This window comes from Gekko japonicus, unplaced genomic scaffold (genome assembly GCF_001447785.1).
Source record: "Gekko japonicus isolate JY-2015 unplaced genomic scaffold, Gekko_japonicus_V1.1 scaffold4429, whole genome shotgun sequence".
Lineage (NCBI taxonomy): Eukaryota > Metazoa > Chordata > Lepidosauria > Squamata > Gekkonidae > Gekko > Gekko japonicus.
This window is the reverse complement of record NW_015166570.1, coordinates 62,700-69,058: the sequence shown is the minus strand read 5'-3', so window position 1 is coordinate 69,058 and position 6,359 is coordinate 62,700.

Genomic DNA, 6,359 nt, shown 5'->3' with positions numbered 1-6,359 from the left:
CATATCCGAAAATTAAATTGGTACTATGTTACCTACATTTCCTAATTCTCTTCTGGTTAACATGTGACTAGAGCATACACTTAAAAGGCCAAGGACACACAGCAGCAGGAAATTGGACCGTGCAAATCCTGGTGATGCTTGTGGGTCTTGACTAGGAAAGAGTTCTGCTGTGGATTGTGCCCCAAATCCAAATCTGTTTTACTTGCCACAGATGTTTGTACTGAAAACAACAATTCTGACACTTCTTGGATTCCCACGAGGCCCCCTTGTCATCCGTTTCTCAGATGTCTGTATAACACATTAGCTTGGATTCACCAGAGCATCTCTGCAGGTAGAAGGATTTCTGCCCAAGGAATATGACTTTCTTGCCGTTCACTTTGGGCTGCAAGAGGATGGGGAAAGGTGAGAAAGTCAGACTCCGCAAGCAGAAATCCTTCTATCTGCAGAAGTGGTGGATTCAAGCCATTTGGTTCCATATTACTCCTGGGAAATCTTCTGGGGTTTTCCATCAAATTAGCAGATATTTAAAACGTCAAAACTCCTATAAAAAAGTATTGAATAAGGAAATTCCAAGCAAACTTTTTTAGAGTCTTCTTTTTTAAAAGCAGAAATATGGAAGGGAGGGGCTGCGGCAGAGCCCGCGCTTTTGCACACAGCTTGCCCTGGCTTCAGTCCCTGGCCTCTTTAGTTAAACGATCTCAGGCAGTTAGCTGATAGTTGACCTTGCATTTGCAAATACGCTTTAGTAATTTTTCTTCTGTGTGACCTTTCCTTATTATTCCAGGGTGTTATGCTATCTTTTCAACTTGTTTATACATGACGTGGAATTAGGGGTGGAGTAGTGATGTGGCCAAGTTTGCAGATGACATCAAATTATTTAGGGTGGTTAAGACAAAAACTGACTGGGAGAATGGGCATTAAAACAGCAAATGAGCTTCAGTGTGAGCAAATATAAAGTGATGCATTTTGAGCCAAAAAATATCCCAACTTCATATATACTCTGAGCTGGCAGTGACAGACCAAGAAAGGGGTCTTGGGGTGGTAGTGGGTAGCTGGATGAAAATGTCAGCCGAGTGTGTAGCTGTTGAGAAAAAGGCAAAGTCCTTGCTGACCGTAATTAGAGCAGGAACAGAGAATAAAACTGCTGCTATCATAGTGCTCTTATACAAATCTGTGGTGAGACCACCCTTGTAGTACTGTGTACAGTTCTGGTCACCACACTTTAAAAAGTCGATTGTAGAGCTTGAAAAGGCACAGAAAGGAGCAGCCAAAATGATTAGGGGGTTAGAGGGGCTGCCCTGTGAGGATCGGTTAAAACACCTCGGGCTGTTTAGCTTTTTAAGAAAAGGGCAAATAAGAATGTATAGTCAGAGGTCTATAAAATTATGCATGGTGTGGATAACACTAGAAAGCTTTTCTCCTTCTCCCATAGTGCTAGAACTTTGGATATCTACTCTCTTCCGTACCGGAGGCAGTATGCCTCTTTATACCAGTTGCTGGGCAGCACAGGTGGGAGGATGCTGCTGCAGTTGTCCTGCTTCTGGGCTTCCTAGAGGCATCTGGTTGGCCCCACTGAGTGAACAGAATGCTGGATGTGATGGGCATTTGGCCTGATCTGGCAAGGCCCTTTTTCAGTGTTCCCTCTAAGCTGTGGAGTCTTGTGAGCAAAAAATCTACTTTGTGAGCTACTGCCATTAAAGTTGTGAGCGAGCAATTTGGCTACTGCATAAATTAGTCTGCTCTGGAGCCATCCTTCCTGGGCTAAGACAAAAATGTGTGACCTGGAGGCTAAAAAACTGTGAGCTAGCTCACACTAAGCTTAGAGGGAACACTGCTCTTTTTATGTTCTTATGAACTATATATTGCAGATACAGTTGGTTGTTATTCTGCCTTTCCTACCTATTAGATCTTGGCTTTGCCTCTTTTGTCCATGAAGATTTTTTCCTCGTTTTTTGGCCCCCTGGCTTGGAATAAGACATTTTCCACTGTTCCCATAATCGCATCCAGAAAAGTCACATGACATTTTATTCTCCAATTCAAATGGATTATACATGGAATCCAATATATCTTGCAGCAGTTTCTGGTCTCTCTTTTGCAAACTATTTGCAAACTATTTATAAATATATTTTATTTCAGCTTCACTTGTTATTTTTGATGAGTTTAGCTAAAATCTGCATTTATGAAAAAGGGTAAAGTTATACGGTAGCACCATTTACTAAAACCTGTGTTGTCTTAAATACCTGTGAGTTGGCCATGGAAACTCATCGACTCTGAATACCTCCTGTTGTTAATGTGGCATTAATGAACTATAGCTAGGAGAAATGCTGGTACTGCATAATTTATATGAATATTTCCTCTGACTCTTCTTAAAAGGACAGGGTATAACTTTTTTTTAAAAAGCAAACAATAGGGTAGACAAGACCAATGTTCCCTCTAAGCTGTGGAGTCTTGTGAGCAAAAATTCTACTTTGTGAGCTACTGGCATTAAAGTTGTGAGCGAGTGATTTGGCTACTGCTTAACCTAGTTTGCTCTGGAGCCATCCTTCCTGAGCCGAGACAAAAATGTGTGAGCTGGAGGCTAAAAAAATGTGAGCTAGCTCACACTAACTCAGCTTAGAGGGAACACTGGACAGGGCTGCCAACCAGCTCCGCTGTTTTGCCATAGCAAAGCAGCCCCTTCCTGGGATTTGTGTGCCAAGACTGGACATCATTCTGTGCTCTTCAGCAAATGTTTGCTCCCTACAAATAAGATTCCTGCCTGAATTTTCAGTGAAAATTGGTTTACAATGGCAAGGTCTAAGGCTAACAGACCTCAGTAAGGATATCTTCCATCCTCCCAACCTCATTCTCCACAGTGAACAAACACTTTCAAATTAGAGGTGTATGGAATATATCATTGGTGCATTCCTGAAATAGTTTGCTTCTGGGCAACAGTACAGAGTGCTAGTCTGTTAAAGATCTAAATGGCTTGATACCAGTGGATTTGCGCCTTCTCCTACATCAACTTGCCTTCTCTATCAATGTGCCTGCCGGCTAAGGTCAATGTACCAAGTCCTGTTCCACATGGAAGGGAAACTATAATAGAAAGAAGAAAATGTGATCAAGAAAATAAACAAACATTAACTATTTGAGGAAAATATTTAAACATTGAGAATAAATGCATTTCTTTCCCTAAATCTAAAGACCTGTGTCCAACATTGAGAAATAAGAGATTCTCACATGAATTAAGATACTAGTATTCATTTCCTTATTTACAAAGCTGGGAAGTTAGTAGCCTCCCAAAGCCTGAGTCTCAAGAAAGAAATCCCTCTTTCCTTCATCCCTGGCCAAATTCTTCTACCAGCTAAAACATTCCAGTAGAGTAAAACCTTGGTATATGGCATTTGTGTGGAATGGGGGTTGCCAGTTAACCAAACACACCAGATATGGAGGCTTATTGTTGTGCCTCACCCTCTACCCAGAGGAATCTGCAGTAACTAAACCCCATCTTCTTGGGAATAACGTGTTGACAACCCTTCCCCTGAACCATGCAGCCATCCTATGCAGTAGGCAGACAAGCAGGCCACCTACCCAGGAGCCCTCTGGCAGAGCTGTATCCTGACATATCAAGGTATGCTAAGGCTGAGGGAGGCATGCAAGGATCTTGGCAGCACTGACTGTCTGAAGTCCAGCAGTGGCTGGGCGTAACAAACTGGCCAGCAGGAGTGGGCACATGCATGGCCAAAGACATGGGTATGGTGGCCAAGCAGGAGCAGCTTGCATTCTGAGTGATGCCAGTTAACTAACATAGTGCTGGATATCAGAGCTTCTAGTATACCCCCCGTTTCCAAAATAGTCTGGGTCCAATTGCCTCTGTCATCCTACACTTCGTCTCTTGGGATAGCTAAAGGTGAAGGTTTCCCTTGCTCAAAAGCTAGTCGAATCCAACTCTAGGGAGTGGTGCTCATCTCCATTTCCAAGCCAAAGAGCCAGCACTGTCTGAAGATGTTTCTGTACTCATGTGGCCAGCATGACTAAACACTGAGGCACATGGAACGTTGTTACCTTCCTACTTGAAAGTTCTTGCTTTTGAACTGCTAGGCTGGCAGGAGCTGGGATTGGAGATGGGAGCTCACTCCGTCATGCGGCACTAGGGTCTTGAACTGCCGAACTACAGACCTTCCGGTCTGCAGTTCATCGTCTTAACCTCTAGCTCTCTTGAATAATTCAGTCTTGCATTGTTTGCAGGAAGCCAGGAGAGTGGAAGCCTTCCTGACTTCCTCAGATAGGCCACTCAGTAAGACAGGAGCCACAACAAAAAAGGCACGTGCACAGGCAGTTGTTGATTTTGCCCATTTACAGGTTGACACCTACAGAGCTGTGGTGGCTCAAGTGGTTAAGATGCTGAACTGCAGGCTGTGGAAGGTCGGTAGTTCAGCAGTTCGAGAACCGAGTGTGCCGCATGACAGAGTGAGCTCCCGTCTCTCGTTCCAGCTCCTGCCAACCTAGCAGTTCGAAAGCAAGAAATTGCAAGTAGATAAATAGGTACCACTTCGGTGGGAAGGTAACAGCGTTCCGTGCACCTTGGTGTTTAGTCATGCCGGCCACATGACCACGGAAACGTCTTCGGACAGCGCTGGCTCTTCGGCTTTGAAACGGAGATGAGCACCGCAACCCTAGAGTCGGACTCGACTGGCTTTCGAGCACGGGAACCTTTACCTACAGAAAACGTTGCTCAGATGAGCCAAGCTGTTGTGCCAGTGCATAGGGGAAGAGATGGTCTTGCAGATATGAGGGTTCAAGGCCATGAAGGGCTTCGTGTGTGTGATAACCAGTACCTTAAATTGAGCCCATTAACTGCTGGGCAGCCAGTGGAGTGACTGTAGAATAGGAGTAATATGCATGCTCCATCTAGCTCCTGATAATAGCTGCTTGCCTCTCAACTGAGAGGATTTAAGCTAGCCTCTTGGCATCAGCAGGTATCAAACATTTTCCCACCCAAACTGAATTGTACCTTGGTTTATCAGTGAGGTGAGAAGTCATTTCACCACAAAGATTTCTTAGTAAAAATAACTATAAAATAATAGTAAAAATGAATGTGGGGTGTTAAATAACTATTATCTTCCACAGAAATCAAGACATAACCCTGAAATGATTTGTACCGGATGATTTTAAGCTAAGTGTGTGGGTTTTTTTACTTTCATTAAGGTACAGTTTGAATCCTTTTTGTCACAAAACCTTGATTATAGACAAAGCCAGACTAGTCTACACCCCAAAGAGAATCTCCCATTTCAGCCAGCTGAGGTACACCTGCTCCATAAAATGTGCTAGCAATTCTTCTGTTGACATTTTTGTTTTCATTTTCTTTCCAATTCAGGATCAACAGTAGTGCACAACATAACCACAGCCTTTGCTGGGCTGTCTGTACAATAACATTCTTTTCAGTGGAACTAGGTCAGAGCCCAGCCTAGAAACCCTGTTTTCCACCCCCAACCTTTGTGCAGACTTCTTCAGCCTAAATGAACCTTGTGCTCTGTGGTGGAAAGAAACAGTGAGTATAAGCATGGTATTACCCAAATCACTAATACATGTGCAGCCCCTTGTAGCTAGCAAAAGTGTCCTTCCACCAACAAAGAAAAAATGTGTTTTGTGGAGTATTAATTACTGAGACAATAACTTGTGTATACAGGGGTCAAAATAGAGACCAACACTCAAAAGAAACGAAGAGGAATAAGCTTCTTAAACAGGAAATAAAATTTATTGAATTAACAGAAAGAGAACCAAGTTAAAGTAGGTAAATAAAAATAGAGGCACTACAGAAGGGGAATAAATGCATATGTGAAATGCAAGCACAGTTAAACCCTTTCCCTAACAAACTACCTGCTACTAAGGGAGAAAATAGAAGGGGAGAATGAAAGACATTCAGGCCTGGTTCCTGAAGACAGCTGAGCAGCTCTGGAAAAGCGCAGCAGAATGGGATGGAAAAGTAGGGAAGCCAACCATACCGTTGGCTGGGAACAAAAACCTGCTACAAATTTGATAGACTGAGGGGGATACCTTTTTATACCTCTTTGCTAAGATTGAGGATGGGGGAAGGTGTTGGCACTGGAATATGGGAGTAATGAAAAATCCATCTCTCCAGAGGTGAGCTAATTTGAAAAGGGTGTTTTGCATGCATTGTGGAGGGAAGTTTTCTTTTGCATTACAGGTAAAAGTGTCAAGGAGAAGAATTCCTTTAGGGAGATTGAGCGTTTAGATAGGCAAATACTAATGGCTGAGTATTAAACATTAGGGGTGTCAAACTGGAAGCAGCCTGCCTATCGCTTTAATCAGGCCAGCGGCTCTCCCCCCCCCCCCCCCCCCTCCCCCCCCCCTTTCCA